We start from the raw sequence: 7046 nt of genomic DNA, 5'->3' as shown, positions 1-7046 counted from the left end.
TAATACCTAGACTTGGGGAAACAACCTAAAATTTTGAATTCTTAAAAATCGACTTATCATGCTTAATTTTCTAATGTTTTTAAAGTTAAAAAAATCAGTGCATGAATGCCTATGTTTTAATTTAACATATATCAATTAAAATCATAAATCAATCAAAATTTATCCTAAACAATATATGAGAGCTTTTCAAGAGGACAAGGCAATCATTCAGGGATTTTTCTGATAGTGAAATGAATACCCCCCACACTTAAGATGTACATTGCCTTCAATGTACAAAGATAGATATGGAGAAAAGAATATAAATATAAGAAAATGAGAGTAGTGAAACTTCTTAAGTGATGAATGAATTTCCTTGAACAGGAGTTTTGGAGAATAATCAGCATGAGGGTGGAGGAGGATACTCCGGCAGTGGTAGAGGTTCATTAGTCCATAAGTCCTGCACGAAAAGAATATTATATCTGAAGTTGGTTATGATCGTGGTCGAGCAGGACATGGTAGTTGTGGAGAACCTTTCCCAGTGGAGTTTCGAGTCCCTGAGAAATAGTGAGCTTTGGAGCTCTTTATAACTGTGATAGAATCAAGAACTCTTCTAGGAAATATATAAGGAAGGGTAAGTACTCAATATGAATTAGCCAAAATTAAAAATTGTAAAATAATAATTATATGTCCTAATAAGAATAAGGTGAAAAAAATAAAAAGTAGTCTTAAAATAAAATAAAAGTAAAAACATAAATTAATAAATAATAAATAAAAGTTTTTAAACATCTTCATCGCTAAATGGTTCGCGTGGTGGTGGTGGTGGCGATGAGATGTGGAAGTGCTGACAAATCTGCTGTAGAGTAGCATCAATGTTATCAAATCGTTGAAAAAACTATTGCTCGAATCGAGTGAGGCGCTCAGAGATGTCAGCATATGAAGCCACCGCATGAACTGGACGAGAGGGTGGTGGTGGCTGAGACGATGGGTCCTCTTGATGTGGAGGGTCATCATCAGTAATGTCCTCAGGGGTCTCCTCCTCTGTAGATTGGGTGAGACGATATTGAGGAGGGTAGGTTCCTCGGTCCTTTTCGATCATCCTAATGCTTAGCATGCTCGAGATGTCTTGTGAAGACATCTGGCCAATGAAGGTTAAGGATGATTCTTGGGCCGCAGTGTTGAGGAGCCTGAAGTGTCAAGCCAACCGAGTAACAAAGTGGCCAATGGAGATGACCCCCTTCCTATGCCGCTCCGTCTGGTGCTGAATGGCGAGGGCAATGAAATAAGCAAGGTCTATGACGTGCCCCTGCGACATACACCATAGAAAGTAAGTGTCGTGAGTGTTGATGACGCCAGTGCTCTCTTGCCTTCCTGTTAACGTGTGAGCAAAAATGGCATGTAGGTACCTCAGAGATGGAGGGAGAGCCGATGCCTTGGAGCGGCTAGGATTGTAGGTGTCCGAACCTGGTACTAGTGCGTCCTAGCATCGTGAAGGAGAATGATGGATGTGGCAGTTGAGAGCATGTAAGTCATTCTCCTCCTTAAACTCCTCCGTATATAAGCCCAGTGCAGTACCAAATTTTGGGACGTTTAGTTGGCGAACTAATCCACCTAGGCGAAATTAGACCGTGCCAAGATCATCGTAGTTCATCATTACGGTCTAAAGATGAAATGTTGAGCATTGTTCCATCGTGAGCTCAAGATATGTTGGCTCGATGATCCCAAAGAAAAGCTCCCAAAGGTCGGTGGCTAGGAGGGCCCGAATCACATCAGCCAATTGAACTTGTTCTACTGCAGCCTAGTCGATGTAGCGGCCCATAATTAAAGTTAGGGCCTAGAGTATTTGGAAAAATTCTTCTTAGGGCCCAATGGGGAACTGCTAGAAAGGGTGACGAATTTTCGCGGTAGGATCCGAGGAAGACGGCGCCCCCTTCTTTTTCTTTGAAGTAGGATGGCTGCCTTTTTAGTACGTGAAGACGACATTGTATGCCTGCAATATAAAAAAAAATAATAGTAGGTAAACAAATTTGAAAAGGAAAAAGCCATGAATTTGAACTAACAATTTCAGCCAAAACTACTAATTCCAACCAAACTTAACCAAAATAATCAATTTGATAGCATAATTTCGTGACATTAATATGGTAATAGCATGAGAATGAGCATAGTAATGTTATGGGTATGACAATAGAATGAGGCTTTCCTAACAACTCGATTTAACATGAAATGTATGATAAATATCCTAAGAATGCAAATTAAATGACAGAATAATGAGGAAAATGAAAATAATATGAGAAAAATGAAGATTATTTTGATAATAAGCATTACGAATAAGTAAAATATAAGTGAAAAGAGTAAACAAATGCTAAGGGAGAGAGATTGGGTGTCAAAAAATAGAGTCGGAAGCGGCACACGGGTGTGGTAGGGAGGCCATGTGGACTTGCAACGGCTAGGGTTAGGGAATTTGAGTGAAGAAGACAATCAGTAGTGTAGGGTATTTATAGATTTTGGGACACACGGCTAGGGAACATGCCCGTGTTCCCCAAATTTTTCCCGTGGGATTCACGAATTTTGAATTTGGGTGCATTTGACAATCTCCCACGCCCGTGTACCTTGGGCGTGCTGGTGCACACGACCGTGTCTCACGGTCGTGTCTGTCTCTGTTCTCTTCTCCCACGCTCGTGTATGAAGGTCCACGCCCTTGTTGTTTTGGCAGGTTCACCCATGGTTGCTTGGCACGGGCATGTCACACGCCCGTGTGAATTTGACAGGTTTGACTATGGTTTTAAGGCATGGGCGTGTTGCACGCCCGTGTTGTTTTGGCAAGTTCACCCACGACCATGTCGCACCTCCGTGGCGATTTATCGTAGCCCATGTTGGGGAAATCTTTGCCCTATTTTCACAAAGCGTAAGGCATGCCCGTGTGCTTGGCCGTGTCTGTGTGGTAAACCTGTATTCAAGAGCTTTGTTCATAAGCTAGGTGTTAAACACTAAAATTTAAAGAAGTTAATATAGTTAGTGCTCAGGTTGCCTCCCGAGAAGCGCTTATTTATAGTCTAAGCTCGACTTCCCTCTCCATTGAATAGTCATGGTGGTTCGAGGAGTTTATACTCCTTATTCTTATTTACCTTAAAAATGCCGAACTTGGGATGATTTACCTCGATTGCACCAAATGGAAAAATGCTAAGTACCGTAAGAGGGATTTCTTCATTCGGTTTGGTCGTGACAATTTGAGTATCTACAGCATCTAATAAAACTTTATCTCCAATCTTAAGTTACTTTGGAAAGGTATTGAGCTCATCCTGGCGTAGTTTTGGTTTATCGTGTGTTCTCGGTTTATGTGTCTGCTAGTCATCTAGCTCCTCAATTTGTAGCCTTCTTTCTTCATAAATAGGTCCTCTACTATTGCTTGAAAATGGCTCATGTACTTCCTTCAAACTTATTTCCTACAAAGTAGGTTGCACCATATTGTCAGTTTCAGTAGAATGGTTTAGAAAATCACCTTCAATTTTCAATGTGTTACCGGAATTGCGAGCTTGAAGCGTGATTGTTTCATCTCCCACACGAAGTGTGAGCTCACCTGTTCCAACATCAATAATTGTTTTAGCAGTTGCTAAAAAGGACCTTCCTAAAATCAAAGAAGTGTTGCTATCCTCCTCTATGTCTAAAACGACGAAGTCATCGGGAAATATAAATTTATTGATTTTAACTAGCACATCTTCAATAATACCCCTAGGAAATCTGATAGTTTTATCTGCTAATTAAATGCTCATCCTAGTCTGTTTGGGTTTCCCAAGACATAGTTGTTTAAACATTTTGTAAGGCATGACATTAATACTAGCCCCTAAATCAGCTAATGCATTATTAACATCTAAACTACCAATTAAGCAAGGAATTGTAGAACTTCCTGGATCTTTCAATATGTTGGTTAGTTTATTTTGTAGAATAGCTGAGCAAACTGTGTTTAGCTCCACATGCGACCTCTTGTCCAACTTCCGCTTCTTTGCTAAAAGCTCCTTTAAAAATTTCATTGCTTTTGGCATCTGGGATAGAGCTTCAATATATAGTAAGTTAATATGCAATTTTTTTAAGAGTTTAAGGAATTTACCAAATTGTTCATCTGAGCGGTCTTTCCTTGTCGCATTAGGATATGACACACGACGCTTGTATTCTGTACTTACTAGTTTCTGCTCATTATGGTTTACCTCACATTTACCTTTGCTTATCTTAGTTTCTTCCCTTGGTTCTGGTTCAGGTGTGACTAACCCTTCCTCATCTTGATTAATAATCGCGTTGAGTTGCTCCCTTGGGTTAGATTCTGTGTTGCTTGGCAAGCTACCTTGTGGTTGATAAATCATAAACTATACATATTTTTACCCCATGTTTAATGCATTTTATGGATGATTTCTCATTAGAATTGGTGAATTTGATGCTCCTAAAGCTTTAATTTCGTGTTTTATACTTAGGAGAGCATAGGAGAGCGAAAGGAATGAAAAAAGGGCCAAAAACAGAGAAAATGGGCCAAAGTATGAACTCAACACTTCCTGGACCTCCTCATCAGGCAGTCCACACGGCCGTGTCAATCTGGTAGAATCAAAGCGCGACTCACATGGGTATAGCACACGCCCGTGCCATTTTAACCGGGTCAAACACGGACTAAAGTAATCGTACAGGGGTGTGTCACACGGGCGTGTCCCTACCGAGCCCAAGTTGAGTCCAATTCAAACAATACCACTTTTGAGGGCTCATAGGCATTCAGAAGCCTGTAAATACACCCTAGAGGAGGAAGAAAAGAAAGACGGAAAAGGGGGAGTAAAGAATTACTCCAAGGAAGTCGATTGATTCATCTCGAAAGCCAGATTCATCATCAACACTAAAGATCTCTCCTCAATTTCCCTTCAGAAGTTTTGGGTTTTCTTTATGTTTTGTATTATTTATTCTTTTGAGATGTTTTCTTATTTAGTTATGAACTAAAACCCCTAAATACCTAAGGGGAATGAAACCTAAGATGAATCTTGTTATTCTTTTCTGAATCGTATGATAAATATTTAACATGTTCTTAATTATGTGTTCTTAATTCTTATTTTAATATCCCAAGATACTAATTCAAGACATGCTCTTATTCAGAGGAAGAATAGTCCCGTCTAAGAGTACTTTTGTCATAATTAAGCGGAGTTGATTGTGCGCCTAGAAATAGGGTGACAAAATTTTGCCAGATTAGGGTGAAACCTAATAAGGGGATCCATAGATTGAGTTAATGCAACCCTAGAGTGTTAATTAGAGAAAAGTCTCGGTTATTCAATCCAGGGATTAGACGTTATTAGTCTTGAATAGGGATAATAACATAACTTAGGGATCTCTACAAAACATGTTGGATGAATAAATCGTCTGATTCGGAGCCAGAATAAAAAGTAAAGTCTAGGTGGACTTTTCCTTAGGTATTGTCTTAATTGAATCGTCTGATTCGGAGCCAAAACCTCTTTATTCTTAGGCTAGATAATATAAAAGACAGTCATTACGAGTACTTTTAGTTCCTTTGGGTTCGACAATTTTGTCTTGCTAAAACTATACTACTGTTCGATAGGTACACTTGCCTACATCGCGATAGTAGTTAGTTCAAGAATGAGTAATTATAAATATTTAAATCCTATCACGAAATCACGCGATTATGTTTTTGGCGCCACTGCTGGGGAAATAAGTTATCAGGAACTCTCAATTTCTATTTCTTTAGCCATTTATTTTTCTTGCAATTTAATTATTATTATTATTATTTACTAACCCACTCTTTCTTTCTCTTGGCAGGTTTTTATAGTTTATGATTAGAAGAAACCCATCGGGACTATTACTTTTTGACAAAGAAATCGATCGTACAGTTTGTAGACACTAAAGAGAAATAAGGTGCAGCTTAAGATACATAGAGAATGAGCAAGAAGACGATACTCAACCCCCAACCGAAGAGATGGCTAAAAACCAAGGCTATCAGCTGCCTCCTGCAATTGCGGTTAATCAAAATCCTGCTCCACGTACTATGTATGACTATACTAAACCTTCTTTAACAGGAACTGAGTCAAGTATAGTTAGACCTACTATTGCTGCAAATAATTTCGAACTGAAACCTAACACAATTTAGATGATACAGCAGTTTGTTCAGTTTGATGGTTTGCAGGCTGAGGATCCCAACACTTACTTGGCTAATTTTCTGGAGTTTTGCGACACTTTCAAAATTAATGGCGTTTCTGATGATGCCATTTGCCTTCGGTTATTCCCTTTTTCACTGAGAAACAAAGTTAAATAGTGGTTGAACTCGTTACCACGAGGGTCTATCACTACTTAGGAACAAATGACCGAAATTTTTTTACTAAATTACGTAATGACATCTCTTCTTTTATACAGGTGGACTTAGAAACACTTTACGATGCATGGGGGAGATATAAGGATCTATTGCGATGGTGCCCTCACCAAGGGTTACCTCTATGGCTGCAAGTTCAAACGTTCTACAATGGTGTGAATCCCTCGATAAGTCAAATGATTGACGTAGCTACTGGAGGAACCATCAACAAAAAAACACCTGAAGAGACTTATGAATTTTGTGACAACCCAAAATTGACCCTATTCGGGAAGTGGTTTCGGGACCGCTAAACCGAGTCACCGAAATGTTTGAACGTAGTATTTATTGTCTAAAATATGTGATTATGAATGTGTGAAAGTTTTAAGTTTCGATTTAGTAAATTTCATGTGAATTTAGTCAATAGGACTTGTGTGACACTTTTGAAATGTGATAGGGTAATCTATAAGGATCTAATAGTGCATGTAATCAAAAAGGAGGGCTTGCATGTCAAATTTCCCTAAATCCAAGCCTAGTGGCCGGCCATGACAAAGAAATATTGGCAAAACATGTCATAGACATGTTTTGTTGGTGCATCATGGGAGGAAAAAAATAAAATAAGGAGTATGGGTAATAATGAAATGGAAAAAAAAAGAAAAAGATGGAAAAAAAAAGGGATTATGATGAAAACAAAGAAAAAAAAATGTTCATCCTTTTTTCATCTCTTTTGGCCGAAATTCTCTAAGGA

The 7046-nt window shown here is 38.9% G+C and overlaps 1 non-coding gene across 1 annotated transcript; it reads right to left on the bottom strand.

Moving 5' to 3' along the window:
• Positions 1–6333: 6333 nt before the first annotated feature.
• LOC128287231 (small nucleolar RNA R71) lies at positions 6334–6440 on the bottom strand. The gene has a single exon (XR_008277926.1). It is a non-coding gene; the product is annotated as a small nucleolar RNA R71 (small nucleolar RNA).
• Positions 6441–7046: the final 606 nt, after the last annotated feature.

Source organism: Gossypium arboreum, chromosome 13, assembly GCF_025698485.1.
Source record: "Gossypium arboreum isolate Shixiya-1 chromosome 13, ASM2569848v2, whole genome shotgun sequence".
NCBI lineage: Eukaryota > Viridiplantae > Streptophyta > Magnoliopsida > Malvales > Malvaceae > Gossypium > Gossypium arboreum.
This window is presented reverse-complemented; position numbering and strand designations above follow the sequence as displayed.